This window comes from Balaenoptera acutorostrata, chromosome 8, assembly GCF_949987535.1.
Source record: "Balaenoptera acutorostrata chromosome 8, mBalAcu1.1, whole genome shotgun sequence".
In the NCBI taxonomy this organism is placed as follows: domain Eukaryota; kingdom Metazoa; phylum Chordata; class Mammalia; order Artiodactyla; family Balaenopteridae; genus Balaenoptera; species Balaenoptera acutorostrata.
This window is the reverse complement of record NC_080071.1, coordinates 25,553,434-25,578,780: the sequence shown is the minus strand read 5'-3', so window position 1 is coordinate 25,578,780 and position 25,347 is coordinate 25,553,434. Positions and strand designations below refer to the sequence as shown.

Below are 25,347 nucleotides of genomic sequence, written 5' to 3'. Positions count from 1 at the left end.
AATACACCCAGAAACTCATCACTTCCCACCATCTTTTACTAGTACTACTGACTGTCATGGGTTAAATTGTGCTCCCCCAAAAGATAGCTTGAAGCCCTAAACTCTGGTACCTATAAATGTGACCTTATTTGGAAATAGGGTCTTTGTTGATGTTATAAAGTTACATGAGTTCATACTGGATTAGGGAGAAACCAATGACTGGTGTCTTTTTAAGGAATAAAGATTTGGAGATACAGACACACACAGAAGGAGGACAACTAAATAAAGACAAAGGCAGAGATTGAAGTTGTGGTGCCACAAAACAAGGAATGCCAAGGACTACTGGCAAACAAGGAGTGCTGGAAGCTAAAAGAGGTGAGAAAGAATTTTTCCCTAGAGTCCTCAGAGGGAGCGTGGCCCTTCTGACGTGATACCTTGGTTTCAGACTTCTAGTCTCCAGACCGTGAGAGAATAAATTTTTGTTTTTTAAGCCATCCAGTTTGTGGTAATTTGTTGTGGCAGCCCCAGGAAACAAGTATGCCTACCATTATTTCTTGCCTGGACTAATGAACTAATTCTTAGCTAAGTATTCTGTTTCTACCCTGGCCCCTCATTCAATCTATTCTCAACACAGCACCAGTGATATCCCTAAAATATGAATCAGATCATGTCACTTCTGTGATTAGCAGCCTGTACTGGCATGCTATGTCCTTCAGAGTAAAAAAACAGTGTTGATACAATGTTTACACAATAAGCAGAGCATGTCACCAGCTCCCACCCCTGCCACCTCCCTGCCTTCCTCATCACCCCACAGTCTTCTTCTCTTCACTCCTTCCACTCTGGCTACACTGGCCTCCTTGCTGTTCATCAAACACGTAAGTACATTCTCACCTCAGAATTTAGGCACTGGAAGTTCCCTCTGCCTGCAACACCCTCGCCCCAGGTATTACCTTAGATAACTTTTTTGCTTTCATCAAATCTTAATCAAAATTCACACTCTCACTAAGTATGACTACCCTTTGCAAAATTGCTACCTGCTCTTTATCTCCTGGCACCCCCCATCCCCTTACCCTATTCTAATCTTTTTTCCATGCCACTTACCAGTCCCTAGAATATTAACTAATTTATTTAGTTAGTATGTGTCTTGTTTATTGACTGTTTCTTACATTCTGTAAACTCTTTGAGAAGAGGGAGTTTTGTTTTGTTTACTATTGTATCCCAAGTGCCTAATCCCTGCCTGGCACATGATAATACATATTTGTTGAATAAATTTGTTATATTGATTGAAGCATCTCAAACGCATGTTAATCTCCATCAGAGAACCCCAGAAATACTAAGGACCCCTGAAGAACAGGACTTCTGGAACTAAGAAGCATTTGGGACTGAGATGGGAAAATTATTTGAAAAGTTGTGTAAATAGTTATTGCATACCTGGTTCTCCTCCACCCCCACCCCAGAAAAAGACAATAGGTTTACTCTCAGCAAAGAGTCTCCAAGAGACTCTGGGGCGGGTCAGAGAATGATCTCAGGGATATCACAAATATCTGTTCCCTGAACAGGGAAATCCCCAATTCTCTTCTGTTATCTGACTCTAAGAACATTGACATTCAAGCTCATGAATCATGGGCGGGAGCTTGCAAGATTTCTTTGTGGAGAAAATGATAAGCCCAAAAGGAAATATTTACTGATACAGAGTTGAGGGTGCTCCTAAAGAAATAACCCAGACATGTTACCTCACACTGGACAGTGTGAAGCTGTCCATTCACGCTGGGCACCTGATAAGCTTTTACAGCCTGATCCTAAAACATGAAGTGACCATCTTCACAAAGGCCTCTAACTTGAAAGACACTACCTGCTAGCAATGGAGTAAAGCAAGTCTACGTGTTTCTTTAAAAAATAATATAACTTAATATGGGAACACTAACAAAAGTGAAATCTTGTATTACAAGACATATTTCCAATTAAATATATCTGTTATAAGCCTTAAAATATCAAGAATTTATGACAATTATATTCTGGTATTTTTCAGAAATCAAACCAATGAACTGTTTGCCAGGCATTTGAAACCATGACTGATGTCGGGCAAAGTAAAAAACCTTTTCCATGTAGATGTGCTGATCAGTGATCTAGCTGTTTTATTTAGACTCTTTTTGTTTAGACTCTAAATCCAAACTACTTTCCACCACTTTACAAATATTTATCAGGTGCTTACTGTGGGCAAGTCCTTTTTGAGTGCTGGGAAATATATTATGTCATTATTATTGCTACACAATCACTCTGAGATATCCTGGACAGGAATTAGTTCTTTTGTTTGGTGGCCAGAGAGAATTGAAACAAAGAGATTATATGATTTAGGCAAAAATCAAACCATTAGCTAAAACATTCCACTGTGGCAAGTCTTCCCAACTGACAGGACACAAATTCCTCTGGAAATTTGGCTTTGATGAAGTTTCTGGTCTTTTTTTCATCTAATCAAGCACCTACCTAGGAATTCCCATAGTTTTATTACATCAAATGAGACAGATTACATTTGACGTTTTCTCAAAGCATTTTGAAATCCCCCTCCCTGCCTCCACTCATATATTTTATTTTCACCTAGTGAAAGGGGGTCCATCAGTTCAAAATGGCTCCAAAAAGCCCATTGGCTCAGGCAATTACTTTATTTCCTCTCCTTGAAAATGTCATGCACATTTTAAGGACATTGACAAGCGAGCTTGCAATCCTTGTCACTTTTAGAGATGCTACAAAATACAGTCTGCAAGGATAAATGGGTCTTTGGATTAAAAGCTGTTATTAGGTTCAATCTTTGTGATATTTTTTCAATCTCCAATATAGAAACAACACTGTCCTATTCTCATCTCCCAAAGTTTTCTGAGATTCACTGTAATATTAAAATTCTCTCAACGGCAAGCAGTAGAAATCCCAATTAAAATTGGCTTAAACACTATGGACATGAATATTTTCACTTTACTAGAAACCCAGCGGGTTCCAAGAAAGTGAAGTTATATGTCCAAAGACGTTATCATCTCTCTGCTTTTCCACTTTTGCAGGTATCACCTTCCTCTTATTAGTGGTAAGATGGCTACAGCAATTCTAAGAGGCATATCTAGACATGAAAACAATCAGAAAAAGAAAAGAGATAGAGATTGTTTCCTTTTTTGCATCCTAGGAGAAAAACAAAATTTCCCAGAAGCCTCTCTAGCCAACTTCTGTTTGCATTGTATCATTGGATCACATGCTCATTTCTGAATCAATCATAGACAAGTATAGATTACATGACATTAAAATCTGGGATAAAATAGATGAAATGGATGTTGGGACATAAACCACACTTTTTTCTTCTTTGCCTTTCACTTGTTTCTGACTGGCCACCTAATTTTTTTCTTTTTTTTTTTTTTTTTAGTTTGGCATTTCTACTTTATGGGTAAAATTAGTTTAATGAATTAGAATGTACTTGTTCCAGGTCACAGCACCAAATGCAAGGGTTTATTGTTTCATCTTCATTAATTTAAATGCTATGATAATCACAAATTTGTTATTACTTATTATCAACTCTTGCTTCCTACCACAATGCTTCTTCATTAACAGATAATTCAGGACAAGTAGAGTCAGAAAATTTGAATTTCGGTCTTCTCTTTTCCACTAACAAAGAGTTTGACATTAGACAAATTACAATGTCTGCTAATCAGTAAAGCAGAGATTATTGATTCCCTATATATGATTGAGGCTTTATTGGTTTTATTAAGGAATGTATTCTAAAGCCACGCTAAAACGTTAAAGGCTACACAAAGCTACAATTATTGAAAATTTTAGACAGGTTTCATGTTAATGACTTTAACAAACATTTCATTTGACCTGTACAATACTTTTATGAAGACCCTATTATTATGCCTGTTTTATAGATGAAGAAATTGAGACTCAGAGTTTAAGTGCCTTGGCCCAGTGAGGTGCAGAGTTGGGATTTGAACTAAACCCATGCTTGTGCGACCCCAAAACTCATGCACTCAACTGTCACACTTTACAAATATGCAGAATTGTTATTACTATTTCTGAAAATTCACTCGTATACAGCTCCCTTACTTCCTCTGTTATGGCCTATAATACATTAATCAGTGAATATTTATTCAATACATACTATGTGTTGGATACTAGGCCAGACGCTAAGAAGGATCCAGATAATTATTTGACATGCTTCCTGTTTTCAAGGAGATTACAATGTAACCAGGGAAATAATAAAATAATTGATCACTGAAAGCAATATGCTATAAATATGAACAGACCAGCATGGGTAAAGGCTACTGCAGAAATGTGTGTTCTATGGGACAAGGAGGGTCAAGAAAGTGGGTAGACTTGGGGCTTCAAAGAGAAGCGGACTTTGTCTGACCAGGTAGAAATAACATAGGTAGTAAGGATGAGGAAAGATGTTCCAAGCCACTCAGTATGGATCATGATAGCACACAGACTAGTGAAGACTTGTGTATTTTAATAGATACAAACTACTGTATAAAAAATAGATAAGCAACAAGGATACACTGTATAGCATAGGGAATTATACTCATTATCTTGTAATAACCTATAATGGAGTATAATCTGCAAAAATACTGAATCACTATGCTGTATGCCTAAAATTAACATAATATTGTAAGTCAATTACACTTCAACAACAAGAAAAGAAAAAAAAAAAAGTACTTGTGGGGAGAAGTAAACTAAACTATCTGCCCAGTACTAGAAGGTCTGTGTAAAGAAACCTGAAAGTTGATGTTGATGAGGAACTATTGCAATAATTCTGCACCTGGGAAGAAATTATTTTCTCAATCTGGAGAGTTGAGGTGGGAAAGACTGAGTCAGTAACGAGTAAGAACTCTCCTGACAGGCAGATGGCAGGGTCAGATTTTATGATTTTCAGATTTGATGAAAGTGCTTCTTCAAGCTTATCCTCTGTCCATAAAAGTCTCTTTGTCCCCACATATTTTACTATTTGCCAAAGGAATCTTTAAGGAAAATATTTAGGCTTTCTTGAAAGGCAAAATTTTAGGAATTAAAAAAAAATCTTTTTTCCTAAGACTGTCTTCTCTTAAAAGAGAGCCTATGGGACCTATTCTCTCTCCCACACTCTCTTCCACTCTTCTGTGGGCAGGGATTTATCTCTGTGTCCTTGAACTTTCCTGGATTAAATAGAAAATCTTTTACAACTAGAAGCTCAGTTTATATCTGTCAGGATATTTAAGATTCTCCCCCTCCCTCTGTCCTATCCCCACCACTGCCACACACACAAACACACACACACCCATTGTTCAGGGATAGGAAATAATTAAACCTCACCTCATATTTTGCCTTGGAAGTCCCCTTTTAAACAGGTCTATTAAAATATTAGTTTCAATAAGTCATAAAATATTGAAATGTATAAATAGAGGTTAAACTCCTTAGAATTCCTTTTTATTTTTTAGCAATGTTGTTGACCTATAATTTATATACAATAAATAGCACATATTAAAAGTGTTCAATTGGATAAGTTTGATCCATGAAACTACCACTGCAAGAAAAATACTGAATGCTTCCATAACATCACAAGGTTTCCCTATGCTTCCTTTGCAGTCTATCCTTCTCTATACCCCTGTCCCCAAACAACCACCAATCTGCTTTCTATCACTCTAGATTAGTTTACATGTATATTTTGTGTCTAACTTCTTTCACTCAGCAAAACGATTTTTCAGGCTCATCCATGGGGTTGCACACGTCTGTAATTTTTTCCTTTTTACTAGTGAAGAGTATCCCATTGTATTGTTATACCACCATCTGTTGACCCATTCACCTATTGCTGTAATTCTGGTTTATTTCCAGTTTTTGGCTATTACATATAAAGCTACTATGAACATTTGTGTACAAGTTTTTGCATGGGTATATGTTTTCAATCCTTTATGTAAAAACCTAGGAATGAAGTGACTGAACTATATGGTAGTATTTTAAGAAATATATACAGAAAACTGCTAAACTATTCTCCAACATGGTTTTACTATTTTACATTTCCACCAGCAGTGTATCAAAATTTCCATTCTTCCACATTTTTACCATGGTCAGTCTTTATTTTATCAGCATTCTTGAAAGGGTAACTTGGTTTAGTTGCATTACCTGATGAATAATACTGATAAGCACCTCTGTACTTATTTCCCATCATATATCTTCTTCGGTGAAATTTATGATCAAATGTCTTGCTCATTGATTTTTATTGGGTTGTTTGTCTTATCACTGAGTTGTAAGAGTATTTTTGTGTATTCTGGATACAAATCCTTTCTCTAATCTTTGTGTTGCAAATTTTCTCCCAGTTTTGGTGTCCTTTTCTGTTTTTTTTTTTGTAGAGAAATAAAAGGGATTTTTTTAACATTGATAAAATTTAATTTAATGGTTTCATTTTTTGTGTGCCCTAAACAAAGAAATCCTTGCTTAATCCAAGGTCACAAAGTCCTTTTCTTATGTTTTCTCCTAGAAGATTTTAGGTCTATAATCCATATAAAATTAATTTTTTGTGTATGGTGTGAGGTAAAGGTTGATTTTTTTTCTCGTGAATATCTAGTTTACCAGAGCCATTTGTAAAGAAGACTCTTCTTTCCCCCTGGAATTGCCTGGGCAACTTTATTGACAATCAATTGACCATATATGTGTAGGTTTATTTTTAGATAACTTACTGAGTTCCATTGACCTATATGCTCATCTGTTAGCAAATCAGAAGCCACCTTGATTATTGTAGCTTTAAAAGTCTTGAAATCAAGTGGTATTAGTCCTCCATTCTTGTTCTTTTAAATATTATTTGCTGTTTGGGATCATTTGCATTTCCATATAACTTTTAAAATCATTTGCCAATTTTTACATTTTTGATTGGGATTGCGTTGAATCAATCACCATCTTAATAAGTCAGTCTTCCAATCAATTAACATAGTTTATGTCTCCATTTACTTGGTCTTATTTAACCTCTCTCTGCAGTAATTTAAAGTTTTCCTTATAGTGCTTGCACATCTTTTGTTAGAGTTATTCCAATGTATTTTATGTAGTTTGTCACTATTTAAAATGGAATCTTATTTTTAAATTCATTTCCCAATTGTTTCTAATACTAAAAAAAAAAAAAAAAAAAGTTGACTTTTGTTCCCCCTTCCAATTTAAGTGCTATAGCCAAGTAGAGTGAGTAAGCAAACAGAAATCCACCTAGACACACAGTCTATGGATAAGATGAATTTTTGACTAAACTGAGTACATTTATGCTAGACAGAATTTCTAACTTGTCAGTCAAATCTGGTTCTAGACCCCAATTAATTTACCTCATATTAAATTATACTAAGTAAAAACAGTAAAAGCTAGCCCACCAAGGACTGTTACAGTACTTTACATATAATTTTTTTTTTTTAAGTCTTGCAACAACTTTGTTTTAGGTACTATTGTAATCCCTGTTTTACAGTTACAGAAATTGAAGGTGGTAATTAAGGAACTAGGTCACCTTCACTAATCAAATAATCTTCAGAGACCATACTCAACTAGTTTTTTTATAATATTTCTTGAAAATCTTGTTAAAATCTGTACTCTTGAGTTGAAACTAGCAAACTTATTGTGTGCACTTTTGTGAAATTTCCTATAGTAAAGCATAAATCCCCTCTAATGAGAACAGTATTTCAAGAGTTCATTCTTGGAGCATACCCTCCAAGAGGAAAAATAAATTATAGAAACCAAAATGTTGGAAAGGATCCTGGGCTAAGACTTGGTGGAGGTCAGATTTAAGTAAATTTTGAGGTAAAGTGAGCGGAGATATTAGGGGGAAAGGACTTCAGATTCATTAAAGATGAAATGAAAAAGACAGATGCCTAGGATTTTACTCTCACTGCTACCTTCTTACCACCTCTGAGAGAAGCAATGAGATCACCATCACCTCCTTTTTACTGTCCAGAGATTGAGACTCTCAGAGGATAAGTAATTTGTCCAAAGTCTCCTAGTTAAACAGTGTTTTAGGAGCAGGGATTCAAACCCAGGACAGTTTGATTCCAAAGCTCAGACTCTTTCCACAGAACATCCCTCCTTCTCCCCATTTTCACTAACTCCCATCTCCACTCTTCCCAAGGATTATCTTTGGAAACTAAACTGAATGAGGTGAAAGGAATGATGAGTAGAGAAAGAAAAGATTCACCATAGAAATGCAAAATTGATTGAACAATGAAGTTTGGAACCTGCCCCAGCAAGGCTGGCCTAAATGAAGGGGAGAAGAATAATATTATTCCCAGAGTTGAGAAGAGAGAGCCATTATTACCTTTTCCTTAGATGTTTGGAGGTCCTTGGGACTTTTGATGAAAGAAACGGAGGAAATATCAAGGTAGGTCTCAGGGATACCAAGTTTTAAGAACTTAAAAAAGAAAAAGCCTCAAAAAGTACTAAAGAGAGTCTCCAGGTCTTTTACTAGTGCTCTACCCTAGATTTTTTCTAGTAGGGAAATAGAAACTCATGGCTCCCTTACCCCCCAAAATCTGGACCTACCTATTAATTTACAGCAAAAGTTACTGTTCTGAAATAGCAGCATTTTAAACCTATTTGTATTTTTTGAAAGTAAATGATTTGCCTACTATTAAATTTCAAACATTCTGAAAGAGTTACAAGAGGAATTTTGGGAGTTTTCCTTTCCTAGGAATCAATGCGGAAGGCCCATTTTTTTGGAGTAAAGCTGCTTTAAACCTAAGGGAGATTAAATTTATTCACTCCTTGGCGGTTAAAAGAGATATTTAATAGAGTTCTTCCTGTCTAGTCAGAGAGCATGGTGTGGTTCTAAGTTAGAATTACAGGGGCTGTTTGCATTTCCACTTCATGGTTCTATTAGCTTTATGCTATTAGGAACAGTTTCTATTAATGAACTCAGAAGCAGATGGACCTTGGCAGCCGAGAAAAGCTTTGCTTTCAAGATGCTAGAAAAAAATATATTGACTAAAAATATCATCCAGACTTTTAACTGACTAAGTACAAGCCTTCTTCTTGGCCATTTAACATTCTAAGTATATACTTTAGTGACATGGGTTTTGCTGACACCTTTAAGTACTAACATGAAATCAAGGAAAATAAGATGACGCTTCTGTATTTTTTGGCAGTAAAAGTATTATGGTGGCTAGTTTTCTGTCCACTTTGCTTCTGTGTTTACACAATGCAATTAAGGAAATTAGAATACTAAGGAGTTTTCTCATAAACTCATGTAGTTCACATTAATTTAGAAATCGATGCTAAGGAAGGAAGGAGGAAAACAATTTTTAAATGTGTAGGGGATTCCACCTGCTTTTTCCCCTGCTATACCCTCAGTCTTGAGAGCATTTAAAGTAATGCTGAAATATACATATATTCCACAGAAATTTTCCCCAAACCACTATTTTATATGTACATGAAGCCATGTGCACTCTATTTTATAGATAAAGGTGTTTTCAAAGCAACGTTTACTTTAACTGATTTTTGCCTAGGTATTAACTTTTTTAAGGCCTGAACCAAAAGCTGTTAAAAACATATTATTCAGTCAAAAAGATATATTTTTTAAAAAGCTGCCAGTAAAAAAACGAAAGAAAAGTCCACTGTATTGCACTAGTAAAGAAAATATAAGCGCAAATAAATAAAAACCCAAACAGTACTTTATAGCTAACTTTTAAGACATATATTCAAACATATAAAAGTATGCAAGTTTTCAACGAAAAAATAAAAGTGATTAATTAATGTACATGATTTTAATGTGTTCTCACTTGGATTTCTTCCAGTGGCAGGGAAGTAACACTCCCCATCATCAGTTCATAATATCCGTGTTAATACTGGTTAGCACTGGCAAAAAGAACAGAATGTCAGATTCAGTTTTTCTTGCCGTGGTAGCAAAAGTCAGAGTCAAATAGAGAAAGAGAAAGGGAGAGAGAGGAGAGAGAGAGAGAGAGCACAAATGGCAGTGGAAGAGCAAATTGACCTAAGAATTTATTCTTTTGTGTTGGTTGATACATTTTTCTTTGACTTGATTGTAGGTTCATTAGTTTTATGACTTCCTATATTCCCCACTGTACCAAAGAACTGCTTTGTTGCCATATATGCCTAAAGTACGGAAAGTAAAAAATTTTGCCAAAATGTATCCCTCACATAAGTAAGCCACCTTATATTTGAATGTTCAAGTCTTTCATATTATACATTATTTACTCTTAAAAGCAGGATAATATTTATGAGATTTCCAACCTAGTTACACATTAGGATCACCCACAAAACTGCTAAACATCCCAATGAATAGGGCTGTTTGTCAGAGATTCTGACTTAATTTGGTCTGAGATGGACCCTGGTCATCGTAGAAAAATTTAAGCATCTCAGATGATTCCAGTGTATAGCCAGGTGGAAAACTACTGCAGGATCTCAATATTAGTTTTGGACACTTATAGAGGCCACCATATAAAATCAGGTATAAGGAGGCAGAGAAATGTAACATAGATTTAGTAATAATTCTTGTGGGTATGACTTTATAAGTGTTGGATGCCTTGGTACACAGCCTTTTAAAGATGTCTTTAAAATATACATATTAATGGTTAAACTGTAGACATCTATAACTACATAAAAAACAAACGTAGCAATATTAACAATATTCACTGAGCACCCAAGATGGACAAAGAACACAAAATTATACTAAAATTATACTAAAAACAGAATTATACTAAAATTATACAAATGAGTATTTGAGGCTTGATATAAAACTTCCAGTAAAATCATTACACAAGAATGCTAAAAGTGATTAATAGCAATAACAGGAAACATGCCTTATACTTCATTTGCAACCTCCTTATGAATTACAGTACAGCCCTAAGAACTTACATATACCTATATGTAATATACATTATATCACAATAGTACATTGGCTTAAGCTTAGATATTCCAAAATTATTTAATATGCTTTCTCATGGTAATTGACCAAGATGCAAAATTATCTATTCAAAATTAATATCAATTAAAATTATCAATATTTTATCTTTTCAATTACCAAAACATTTCAAACTGTTTTATGCCATTAGATTTTTTGTTGTTTTTTGATAACTTTTAGTGATTCACTACTAAATAGTTTTAGAAAGCTAAAAATACTAAGCATCTAATCTGTCAATTGTATGTTGAATGAATGAATGAATGAATGGAGAGCATAAAGACTGCTTCTTTTTATTTTTTATACATGAATATGGAGATTTTTTTTCAACACTACACTATCTCAGTGACAATCAGAGGAGCATCTGAAAGTAAATTCATTAATGTGGCAGGAGCTTGAGCAAACCTACTCTAGCCCATTTACACTTTGTTCTATTTCCCTCATCCTATGAGGCATTAAAAGTCACCTAATAGGGACTTTCCTGGTGGTGCAGTTGTTGAGAATCTGCCTGCCAATGCAGGGTACCCGAGTTCGAGCCCTGGTCGGGGAAGATCCCACATGCCGCGGAGCAACCAAGCCCGTGCGCCACAACTACTGAGCCTGCGCTCTAGAACCTGCGAGCCACACTACTGAAGCCCGCATGCCTAGAGCCCATGCTTCCCAACAAGAGAAGCCACCTCGGTGAGAAGCCCGCACACCACAACAAAGAGTAGCCTCCACTCGCTGCAACTGGAGAAAACCCACGCGCAGCCACAAAGACCCAACGCAGCCATAAATGAATAAATTAATTAACTTTTAAAAAGTCACCTAATAATACTAGTAAACACTTGCATATCATTGCTATGTGCCAGGCACTATTCTAAGCGTGTTGCATATATTAGCTCATTTAAGAACCCCATGAGTAATGAGGCTTCAGTTTACATTACATGGATCATCATTAGTTATAAATTCTAAAGAAAATGTTTTTGGGCAGCGCTTATTAGATCCAATTGGCTTCCAGGAAATGCATATCGAAAAACTAAATCACTAATTGCATTTTAAATATTCAGAAGTGGTTTGTTGAACAAAAGTAGCTCCAAAGACGTTATTCATAATAATGCTAACCCTTCTGATGAATTCAAGAATGACTCTGCATTCTAATCTTTGATCTCTGGCTTCTTCTCTTTCTCCTAATGTTTTTACCACCTCCTTCAATGATTAATCTTCAATAGTGAGGCCAAAGTTGACTTCTCACACCTGTTGCTTTGGCTATACCACCTACTTTCTACAATCTCAATGGCATTTTGGATCAGAACCAATTAACAACAAGTTGATTCAAAGCTTTTCAAAAGGCTGCCCTGGCCACCTCAATATGCTTTTGTTACTTTCCATCCCCTTTATTGACTATCCCTCTCTTCTTTCATCCCACCCCATTTTCCTAACTTTCCTCCAGACTACCCACTGAGGCTAGTTTTCTAACTGTTTCTTTCTTTAGCTTAAATAAAAAGGCCAATGAAAGTCTTCCTAGTAGAAAAGCTATGTATGTTTCCTTTAGTTTCTTTCTTACCAGAGAAATGCTACAGGTTGAATTGTGTCCCCCCCAATATTCATATGTTTAAGTCCTAGCCCCTTAGTATGTCAAAATGTGACCTTTCTAGAAATAGGGCTGTAGTAGCTGTAGTTGATTAAGTTGAGGTCATATTGGGATAGCATGGACTACACCCCCCCATCCAATATGACCAGTGTGCTTATAAAAGGGGGAAACTGGGACACATACATGCACACAAAGATACACCCACACAGAGAAAACATCATGTGAATGTGAAGGCAGAGATCAGGGCAATGCATCTACAAGCCAAAGAATGCCAAAGATCAAACCACCAGGAGCTAGGAAAGAGGCATAGAACAGAGTCTCCCTCACAGCCTTCAGAAGAAACCAGCCCTGCTTATCTACTCCTTAAGCTCAGACTTCCAGCCTCCAAAACTATAATACAATAAATTTCTGTTAAGACACCCACTTTATGGTACTTTCTTACAGCAACCTATCAAACTAATACAGAAACTAAAGACACAGTTGACTTTACCACTGTATCTTGTACTTTTTCACCTCTCTGCATGGTGAGGGGCTTTAGACCAACTCTCTTTAGAAATAAGTATAATGAAAACACTCCATAACCTACCACCATGGAGCCGAATAGCTGGGTGGACAAAACACTGGATCAAAGAACAGACAGAGCTACCATCAGGTTTTCTTTCCCCCTATTTCTGGCCACATTAATTTGGATATATTTTGACTTCACCATGTTGATTTTCTCATCTGTAGAATGAGATAGCAATACACAGTATTATTATGAAGTTGAATAGGTAAGGGAAGAGTCTGGGCTCTGGCAGAGCTAGTTTCCTAGTCAGCTCCCCTATTCACTGCAGGTATAGTTTCAGGAAAGTCTTGAGGTGGTCAGTTCTTTCTGTAACAGAATTCAGTCCCCTGACTGTAGGTCTGGGCACTAGACCCAGGCTGAACCAGTAGGATAACATCATCCTAGCCATAGCAGTTCGTTCACCGATGGGCATGAGACCCAAGTCAGGCCAATAGGTAACAGTATATATGGAGTAGTTATTAGAGGGAGGGTATCTTTTGTCACACTACCTTAATTGGGAAAAGCAGCACAACCACCTCCTGACGATTGGACCTTGAGCAAGTTCCCTGACCTCTCTAAGCCTGTTTTCTTTTTTGTTAAAAATTAATGGAGATAAAAATAACTTGCTCTTAGGAGTTTTGTAGAGTGTAAAGTTCTTAGCACAGTGCCTGAAATAAACTATTATTACTTATAGTATCATTCTGTGTCCTTCCAAAGTTGCTCATGTTGGAGATGGCAGTGAAAAGCTTCTTCTTTCTCTCAGGTTAGAGAGCTATTAAGATGTGACTCCAGAGACACCAGTGACCACTACACTAGCACCCAGAGAGGAGCAGAAGCAGAAGGAATGGGAGACATCTGAGGAGAGGATTCTAGCAGTGGCCCATCCTCCATTCCAGTCCCTAAGGTCCTCTTGTTTCAAATCTGTGAGCTATTCCGGTGTCTGCCAATAACTCTCTAAGTTGATACATGTGCATATACTCAGCTCATGATATTGGCCCCTGTATACCAAAAAGTCACCTGGGGGTTGAAATTCTGATCACACTACTTTCTGGGCAGTGAGTTTTGGTAGATTACCTTATGATGCTAAATTCAATTTTTCATCTAGGTCAGCATATTTATTCTCAGTTTTCCTGTGGCCATGAGTAGGAAAATACAAAAATGGGAATATAAGCCTCATCCAAGAAACATTACCCTATTGCTAGCCAACCTCCCTGCACTGTTCCCAGAAAGTATCCAGGAGCATTGAGTGAGGTGTGTTTCAAGTGGGGGGGAAAAATCAATGCGTAAAGAAAGAACTTCACTGAGTGGAAATCCTACTCCATGTTTTGGGTTGAAATAGAATGAAAGGTGTCAATAATAATCTTTTTTTCTTATTAAACCTAGAACTTTCTCAACATTTCCTTGATGGCATCTAAAGGTTACCATCTAAGTGTACAGCTCAGTGACTGTCAAAAGAAAAAGTTACTTTAAAAATGGAATGTTATTAACATTTTCTGAAGAAGACACTTTCTGGCAAAGAGCTCAGGCCATCACTTTTGTCCTGATTTTCAAATGGTTAGTGTGAACACGAATTCCCCCCAATTTTTTTTTTCCTCTCAGGTAATTTAGTACATTACCCTGCCCTTTGCTCTTATTTTTTCCTTCTGAATTTAAAAATATTTGTAGTATTTGAATTAAGTACACTGTCAACAAGGGAAGTCGAATTTAGGTCGTTATTGCTATTTTTAAAAGTTAGAATTATAAAATCTATTTGACTTTATAAATTTAAAAAGTAGTATGGATAGTCAGAAAAGCTGAAAATAAAAGTTTACATTAATCCCTATGCTCAGAAAAGCACTCAGAAAAGCAGTGTAATGATTAATGTTATTTGAAATATGTAGGATATTTAATTTTGTTTTGTTGTGAAAATATGATTAAGAACCTGAAAGTGGGGCTTCCCTGGTGGTGCAGTGGTTGAGAATCTGCCTGCCAATGCAGGGGACACGGGTTCGAGCCCTGGTCTGGGAAGATCCCACATGCCACGGAGCAACTGGGCCCGTGAGCCACAACTACTGAGCCTGCGCGTCTGGAGCCTGTGCCCCGCAACGGGAGGGGCCGCGATAGTGAAAGGCCCGCGCACCGCGATGAAGAGCGGCCCCCGCACCGCGATGAAGAGTGGCCCCCACTTGCCGCAACTAGAGAAAGCCCTCACACGAAAACTAAGAGACCCAACACAGTCATAAATAAATAAATAAATAAAAATAAATAAAGTATTAAAAAAAAAAAAAAAAAAAAGAACCTGAAAGTTTATAGCATTCTTGGTGATATTACGACTAATTTTTGCAAATTGTTTTATTCCTATCTCACATGTTAATACTAATTTTTCTATTGATAAATAATACATTTGCTTTGTTTATCCCTTCTGTTCTTCTATGTGTATGGTTGTTTTTTTTTTTTTTTTTTTTTTTTAATTTTATAGCTACTTTATTTATTTATTTCTTTATTTTTGGCTGTGTTGGGTCTTCGGTTCGTGCGAGGGCTTTCTCTAGTTACGGCAAGTGGGGGCCACTCTTCATCGCGGTGCAGGGACCGCTCTTCATCGCGGTGCGCGGGCCTCTCACTATCGCGGCCCCTCCCATTGCGGGGCACAGGCTCCAGACGCGCAGGCTCAGTAGTTGTGGCTCACGGGCCCAGCTGCTCCGTGGCATGTGGGATCTTCCCAGACCAGGGCTCGAACCCGTGTCCCCTGCATTAGCAGGCAGATTCTCAACCACTGCGCCACCAGGGAAGCCCTGTATGGTTGTTTTAAAGAATTTTTATTTGCCTTTTTCTTTCCATGAATACTGTAATGTAAAAATTTCAAAACAAAGAAATATTGCCTCAAAACATTTATTAAATGTAGGGTGGAGTTATGTAAGTCTTGAGCAGAATGAGTTAAACTCTCTTACTGTAATTTCCAATTTGCAATTACAGTACTGAAAGAGATACTATATATTTTAAACTTAATGAAACAATAAATGAATTAAAAGAGAGAAGTTGACAAAAATTACAACTTTAGCCACACAGGACAACGGTTAGGGGAAAAAGAACAATAAAGGCTGAGAGTACCTACAGATATATAACTAAATGAGCCCAGAGAATATGACAAAATATCAGGACATTCTCTTTAATCCTTGTTCATCCTACTTGTATTCAAAATCATGTGTCTGATATAAACTCAGCTGTTCACATTTCAAGTGTTTTGGAGACATGAAATTGACTAGAACATTTTGCAAAAATAAAAACTTAAGAAACCTTATGTTTGCAGCTCCACAACATTATAAACAGACAGGGGATAGGCAGCTTAGTTAAAACTCTTTATAACAATTAAAAACTGAATCAGCTCACAGCCAACTTTCTCAGCTCTAGAACCACAGAAATCCCAAAGGTAAAACCTAACAAGAACTTAAAAACCTTAAGTAAATTTGAACACACTGGAAGAAAAATAATTGCTATTTAAAACAATAATGGTTTTCCAGGGGGGTAGAGTTCCATTAAGTAGAAGATCTTCTGATCTTACAGAGCATATTAATGAATTGGGTTATGCAATGGTCAGAATGGAAATAACCACTGGAGATTGTTTAGTTGCTGTGCATAGTGAGATAAATTAGGTGCTTGAGGGAAGTAGATGAGGAAGAAAGATGAGAGGAAGAATGAAGACAGACTAAACAGCCAGTTCCCTCATGAGTGCCAGTCAGTGTGAATTATCACAGGACAAATTTCAGTCATAGAATGGCCTGAAGAACATAAAAGCCTAATATTCAATTGGAAATTCTTTACTTTGACCTATAAAGTGAATGTGGTTGTCAGAAAGCCTTGGGTACTTACACATAGGTCTTTCCAAAGGATTGCCTTGAGAAATTGTAGCTGACCATGTAAGTGAGCTAAGAAATAGATCCCTCCCCGGTCATGCCTTCAGATGAGACCACAGCCCTGCTAACAGACTATAGATTCATCAGGGAGCTTGAGCCAGAAGCACCCAGCTAAGCTATGCCTACAGAAATTGAAAGTTTTAAAACATGGTGTTTTAAGTTGCTAAGTTTTGGAGAAATTTACTGCACCATGCACATATTAGCATATGCATAGGTAACTCATACTCCAATAGATAGTAAAAGAGAGATCTGGAGTGTCGGGAATTACTCAGAAGTCCTCCAATCACATGCATCCTCAAAGTGCTAAGTCCTCCATAAAACAATATATCGTATCTCTGGTCTTAAACCTATCTCTTTCAAGTTTCCAGGGTGACACACAATCACACCATTGATTAACTTCTTCAAAAATCTGGAAGTTGACACCTTCCAAAATTATTTGAAGCAGTTAGAAGGGTGAGACAAGGACAAGGAAGGAATAGCAGGAGTAGTAAGCAAAATCGTGATTAGTATGCACCAGACATTGTTCTTAGTGCTTTACATATTAATACATTTAATCCCCACAACAACCATAGAGTAGGTGCTTTTATAACCCTCATTTTACAGATGTGAAAACTGAGGCAACAGAAAATCAACAAATTTGCCAAGGTTATACAATTAGTAAGTGGTGGAGCTAAGACCAGAGATTGGGCTGGTTAGCTCAATATGCTTAATCACTATATTGTACAATTTTCTTTTTAGCAAGTAAGTGCATCCCTTCCCACAATGATAATTAAATGGATAGCGTAGGGACCCCTTTCTCAGTAAAGTTAGTACTTAGAAGAAAGAGGGATGTGGTATTAACTCCTCTGCACGTCTTGCCTTTTTTGCCTTTAAATCATCTTAGAAAAGGAGAAGCAAGGAGATGGAGAGATACAGTCCCACTCATCCCAGTAACAGAGTGGTCACTTACATAAGGTGGGTGCTCTACAGTGAGGGTTTCTTCATTCAATGTCCACAAGAGAAGTTACGTTTTCCTCAAGAAGATAAAAGGAATGTGGTGCTTCTGTTTAATCTTTTGTTCCCATGGTTATATTTAAGAATATTTTACAGTTCGTGCTACTACTTACCTACTTACTAAAAATATATCTTTAATTAAATTCTTTCTTATGGGATGGTGGTATCCTTCCTTGGTTTTGTGTGAATGATCAGTCTATTCCATTTTTCTGCCAAATGCATGAGAAATTCTTTTCTGCTATTGTTTAAAAGGAGAATCAGGCACATCAGAGATGGGAGAAGTAGAAAGACTCATGATATTTTGCTAATTAGTACAGACAACTATATGGATACAAAAAAAAAATAAAATAAAAAACACCTGAAGTAACAGTATTTCTCACTCTATCCAAAGAACATAATACTTCAAGGGCTTACAGTTAGTAAGAAACCTGACTTGTTGACAGCTGGAAATATCTGTGAATGTCATTCCTATATTCTTTCTACTGCTTAGATCGTGTTTTTTTTAACACTTAAATGTCAACAAGTTTGATTCTGTGTAAATAGGTTACCTCCACATCAGCCAGTGACAGCAAAACCTCAAGATGTTAGAAGAAAGAGACAAAAGTTGGAAGGTTTTTCATGTTTTTGTCAAAAGCTCATTTATTCATTGTTCATTGCTAATAACTCATAACAAATATCTCATAAATGTTGGAAGGATTAGTAAGATGCCTCGTAATTACTTTTACCCCAGTGATAAATGATCTGCTAATAACACGGAGCCTCCCATATAATAGCCCTCAGACTCCATGATGTGAATTGGTCTTAGAAATGAGACCGGTGTATAATGAGGTCCTTCTGTTTAAATCTTATTGGAGAAACTAAAGCCATGGACATATCTCAGGTTGAACTCCAACTTCTAACAAACTACATTATAAGGAGATGGCACAATACAGTAGCATTACCTGCACAACTATTAGCACTGTTACCAAAAACAGTAATAGCACTATGATGTTTGAAACATTTTAGCTTCACTGCATTTTTTTTTTCACTGCATTTTTAAGAGAAATCTGAATCAGCATTGGAATAATATCTCTAGTATGAATAGAGGAGCTAGAAGCAGAATCAAGGTCTACTGTGAACCACAGCAGTTCTTTGGCCCCTGGAGAAGATTCCTTTCCATGCCATAGCACTAGATATGTAAATAGAAGAAAAAGCATGGAATGTACACAGACATGAGAAAGGAACAGAAAAGTAGAGCCAAGGTACTGATGCAGGTCAAGGCCATTAAGCGTTTTAAGATGTCTTAAAAGAAGAGCTTGCTAACAAAATTCTCTATGCTAAACCTTTCTTTCTTTGTTCATCTTATCATATTTACTTTCCTCCTCTGTCACCTTTATACATGATCCAATGGCTTATCAATGGATTTATCACATTAAGTTGCTGACTTAAAGGTTTACGAATATCTTCCAATTCACTTTTTTCTTTTCTTGATGTGTCTGAAAGAAGCATTTTTAGCAAATGATGTAATTTTTCAACATAGAATATGTACTCATGCATAGTTGTTCCTTTGTGGCTGGCTGGAGGAATGAATATCCACAGGCAGATAGAGCCAAATAAGTAAAGTGGCTTACCAAAGTAGAAAGTTGATTGTCAGAAACACAAATAAAAATAAACATTTTTATTATCAATCAGAAGAATAACTATCTGGATATCTACATGTCTTGACAGAGCTTGTCAAGAGAGCTCAGTGGACATTCCAGGTTTGGTTTACTGTGGAGTATTTTTTTTAGCTTTATTGAGGTAAAACTGACAAATAAATTGCAATTGCAATATATTCAAAGTGTGTAATGTGACTATTTGACATATGTATACATTGTGAAAGAAATCCCATAAAAACTTAATATATCCATCGCCTCACATATCTACTTATCTGTTTTTTGTTTGTATTTTGATGAGAAAACGTAAATTCTTCTTTCAGGGAATTTCAATTATACAATACAATGCTATCAATGATAATCACCATGTTATACATTAGATTCTCAGGCCTTATTCATCTTATAACTGAGAGTTTGTATCTTTTACCAACCACTCCACCTTCCCCGCACTGCTCCCAGCCCCTGGCAACCATTATTCTGCTCTTTGTTTCTATGAGTTTGTCACTTCCTTCCCTCCTTCCTTCCTTCCTTGCTTCCTTCCTTCCTCTCTTCCTCCCTCCCTCCCTTCCTCTTTCTTTCATTCTTTCTTTGTCTTTCTCTCACTCTCTTTTAGATTCCCCATATAAGTGATAGAATGAAGTATTTGTCTTTCTCTCCCTGGCTTATTTCACTTAGCATGATATCCTCCAGGTTTACTTCATCCATGTTATCACAAATAACAGGATTTCCTCCTTTTTAAAAGCTGAATAATATTCTATTATATACATATAACGGCATTTATATTTTCTTTATTCATCTGTCAATAGCTTAGGTTGTTTCAAAACCTTGGATATAGTGAATAATGCTGCAATGAACATGGGAGTAAAGATCTCTCTTCAGATAATTATTTTATTTCCTTTGGATATATACCCAGAAGTGGGATTGCTGGATCATATGGTAGTTCTGTTTTTAATTTCTTGAGGAACCTCCATTCTGCTTTCCATAGTGGCTGCACCAATTTACATTCTCACTAACAGGGCACAGGGTTCCCTCTTCTCCATATCCTCACCAGCATTTGTTATCTCTTGTCATTTTGATAATACACATTCTAACAGGTGTGAGGTGATATCTCATTGTAGTTTTTATTTGCATTTCCCTGATGGTTAGTGATGTTGAGCACCAGTTGCCCATTTGCTTTTTGTTTTGTTTTTGGATCAAACCATTTTATTAAGGGGCTTGGTGGGGGGGGGGGGGTGGTACAAAGGGCTGGGAGGATAATGGGATCTGATGTCCTCAGCTGGGCCAGGATCTCCCGAGCTGCAAAGTCACCAAAAATCCTGTTGGCCATTTGTATGTCTTCTTTGGAAAACTGCCTAATTTAAGACCTTTGCCCACTTCTAAACTGAGTTGTTTGTTTTTTGCTATTGAGTTGTATGAATTCCTTGTATAATTTGAAATATTAATCCCTTATCAAATTTGTGGTTTGCAAATATTTTTTCTCTTTCCATAGGTTGCCTTTTCATTTTGTTAATGGTTTCCTTTGCTGTACAGAAGCTTTTTAGTTTGATATAGTACCACTTGTTTATTTTTGCTTTTGTTGCCTTTGTTTTTGCTGTCAGATCCAAAAAGTCACTGCCAAGACTAATGTCAAGGAGGTTTTTCCCTATGTGTTTTCTTAGGAGTTTTATGGGTTTTGGTCTCATGTCCAAGTCTTTAATCCATTTTGACTTGATTTTTGTGTATGATGTAAGGTCCAGTTTCATTCTTTTGCATGTGAATATCCAGTTTTCCCAACACCATTTATTGAAGAGATTATCCTTTCCCCATTTTATATTCTTGGTGCCTTTGTTGAAAATTAATTGACCATATATGTGTGAGTTTATTTCTGGGCTCTCTATTCTGTTCCACTGACTTATGTGTCTGTTTTTATTCCAACATCATACTGTTTTGACTACCAAAGCTTTGTAATCAGGAAGTGTGATGCCTACAGCTTTGTTCTTCCTTCTCAAGATTGCTTTGGCTATTGGGGGTCTTTTCTGATTCCATATGAGTTTTATACTCTGGAGTATTTAATTATGCCCCATGATCCAGGAAAGTAGGTTGCTCATGTGAGGAGTCCAACATATACTGCATGACATTTTCAATGCATTTTTCTAACCAAGATTTCCAGATACTTGTGCCTGATCTTGCTAAGAAATAAGAACTCCATACCATGACCACATTCTCACCACTTTCTGATTTTCTCTTTCTTATTAGAGTTGACTGCAGAACTACCCCCTTAAAATACCCTTTACTGGACATATTTTGTAGGGATAAATGTCAGAGTTCCTCCAGTTTTGGTGCTGCCCACCATCCTACAATTCCCCAACTCTGTCAGCACCTCTATCCTGTCTCAACACAGCAAAAATAGGTATAATTATTATCTAGCATCATAGACTCACCAATTAACATGTGTTAAATCTGCTGCTTCCCATCATTTATCTTGGAATATTTCTTGACAGTGAGAAGCATTTAGACCAAAGAAAAGTGAGAAAGAATTACATCCTTGCATATTTGATTGAAATATGATTTCCTTAATTGTATAGCAAGATATAAAATATGTGTAAATAAATATATTTTATAAGTTGATTTTAACATTAAAATTATTTTGGTGGACAGCACAAGACAGATCTTAGATTGCTAATGTTGAGATGACCAATAAAACTTGGAAGTGACCTCCCTTTGGACATTTTGTTATGTGAAATAATAAATGTCCTTGTTGATTAGGCCACTTTCAGTTGTATTTTCTGTTACTTTAAGCTGAAAACATCCTAGAAAATGCAGAGATATTGTCTTATACATGCCTTTTTATAGTGATTGAATTAACTGAATAAATGGGGAAGACAGAGGTGGGGAACTAGGAAGGACACCAGGAATCTCTGTGAAAAGGACTACATAGGGGAATTTTAAGAACTGCTGATTGTAATAATACCCAGTTTCATAATTTGGCCTAGGATTAGTTTTATTATAAATTTCTGATTCTACAGTGAATTAATGGATGTTAATGGATTGCAAACATCTATTCCTTCAACAAGTGATATTTTGTCCTTTTTTTTCTTTAATCACTAAAAGATAGGACTGCTGTCACTGTCACTGTCCTCAAAGTCATATCACAGAGAAGTGATAAATAGCTAACATTTTGTTACTGTTAAAAAGTTAGAAATTTAAGGCATTAATTGATTTTTCTGTAGATGTTCCAGGTAACAGGTAAATCTAAAACTAAAATTCATCTGATTTGTAAAGACTCTAGACCCCTGATTCTACCTAATACTAGAATTATGACTTCATTGGACACATATAACCTCCTTAAAGAAAAATAAAACATATTTTTTTACTTAAGAAACAAGTTATTGTGGTTTCCTAGAATTGCAATGTAATTGGCAGTTCATAAAATTTTAATATGTATACATGTCTGTATATATGCATATGTATATGCCTATGTATATATATGAAAACATAAATGTATCCGAAAAACATAAATATACCTTAAATTACATTTATTTAAAAATAAACCTTCTTAGAGATTTTCTATATTTATATCTGAGATTACCCTTCTTTAAAAATAAATACACAGATCAGCCTTGGATGGACAAAGAAGAAAATACTGCAGGATATGTGTGGGCTAGGGGCTGCTGGAGTTTTACCTGGTGTCCTCCTTTCTTTATGAGGCTTCCCTCACTGCTGGCCAAATGCCAGAGAAGGTGTGCCCGCATCTCCCCGCCAATACCCGACAATGGGCAGCTCCTGCTTTGGCCTCAAGGAACGGCTGATGAAGCGGCTGCGGCCTCTGCCTACCGTGACCGTCACCCGTACCTGCCTGCCCCAGAGGAGGAGCAGAGATTTCCGCGTGGTGGTGCTCGGCTCGGCCGGCGTGGGCAAGGGCGCGCTGGTGCAGAGGTGGGTGCGCGCGGCAACTTCCGTGAGGCGCATCTGCCGACCATCGAAGATACCCACCTCCAGGCGCTGGGCCGCAGCCGCAAGGCGGGCGCGCTGCACATCACCGACACCACCGGCGGCCGCCGCTACCGGGGCCTGCAGCGCCTCGCCATTGCCAGGGGTCACGCCTTCATCCTGGTCTACTCCGTCACCAAGAAGCAAACCCTGGAGGAGCTGAAGCCCCTCTATGAGCTGCTCCGTCAACTCAAAGGCAACAACCCGCAAAAGTGCGCCATCATCCTGGTGGGCAACAAGCGCGACGAGAGCCACCGGGAGGCGAGCGAGAAGGAAGGTGCTGCCTACGCGTCGGAGTGGAATTGCCCCTTCTTGGAGACCTCCGCCAAGATGAATATCAATGTGCAGGAGCTGTTCCAGATGCTGATCAACTTCGAGAAGAAGCCCGCCGCTGCCGCCAGCGCCCAGCCTCCCCAGAAGAAATCCCAGATCCCCAAGACCGCCGAGAAGCTGCTGGGCAAGTGCATCATCATGTGAACCCTGAGCCTTAAGGAGCCCGACCCTCTTCTCCTTCAGTGTGCTGAAAACATGGACCGACCCCATTGTGCTCTGTCACCTGTACATGACTGACTTTTGTGCTGTGGTTTGGATTGTAACAATTAAATGTCAATAAATGTCCCTTGTGAGTCAGTAACTTTTCTTTTCCCCAGGCAAGAGAACTCGAATTGTTAAAATATGGACATTGGAGGAGGAGAGGAAAAAGGAACAGGATGCATTTTAAAGGATGGGACTTGGATGGACTTTAGAGATTAATGTTTAAAAAAGAGAATGGAAATAGCAAAATGAATTGAAAGATGTCACTGCCCTTCTTGTAATCCTATTATTGTGTATTATTCTTAAACATTTCAAGTCCTGTAAATGTCTGATCATATCTTCCCATTGTGTATTTAATTGTTAAGAGACATGTTTTTGCAACAAAAGCTCTGACAGATGACTGTGAGACAGAGATACTAAACATGATAAGTAAATGAATGTTCTATAGCTGAGCATTGAGGGTGGGAGCAGAGAAAATTGTGAAAGTAGAACTTGCTTACTAAATATATGCCAATTGTTTCCTAAGTCATTTAAAAATGTTTAAGTAATCTACACTGTAGTTTAAAAAAATTATAACAGTTCCGTGACTTAATAAAGCTTTTCCTGCATGCAAAAATAAATAAATAAATAAATACACACAGAACTGATCTTACTTACATTACATATATTACAGATGGCAAACAAAATGATTTAAGGTTAATAATAACCAGCTCAAACATAGAAAGAGCCCATTTTGGGATTCAAATATCTGACCTGTCCATCTACAAAGTTAACTTTTCCTTTCATTTGACTGACTTTCCCTTTGTATATCATGGGCAGTCAGTCTTTTTTTTTCCTATTCTTTTTCCCTATAGGAGTGATTTCTTGGACCATTGTCCTGGCTCCTCTTTTCCTAACCTCCCCATCCTCCCAAGAATTGTGTTGCTATCTACCTTAGATCTCATAACAACAACAACAACAACAACGAGAACAAAATTGAAGCTAAAGAGTTCTTTAGGCAAATGAGACTATTCAAAAGAGTCTATAATATGAATGGCATGTCCATCCCCCGCCTCATTTGTTAATATGTGTTGGGCTCAAATGTTCAAATTTGCCAGGTCAGTGTTCCAAATGCTGATTGGAAATATCTAATGTGCATTGTATGCAATAAAGTCACACTTCAATTTCAGCACAGGTTTTACGTTTTTGTTCCTGCTCATAATCTAAATAAACTTAGCGTTTCTCAGCTTAAATTTATTTCAGGCATGCTTTCTCCAAAGGATTTAAAATTTTAAATGCCTCCATGGCAGAATGGAAATGTTTATCCATTTGAGATGCTTAGAAATATAAGGAGTAATCATCTTCTT

General features: G+C 37.1%; 1 pseudogene; it reads left to right on the top strand.

Annotated features, from left to right (window-relative positions):
• Positions 1–286: 286 nt before the first annotated feature.
• LOC103016346 (GTP-binding protein Di-Ras3-like) lies at positions 287–25,089 on the top strand (annotated as a pseudogene).
• Positions 25,090–25,347: the final 258 nt, after the last annotated feature.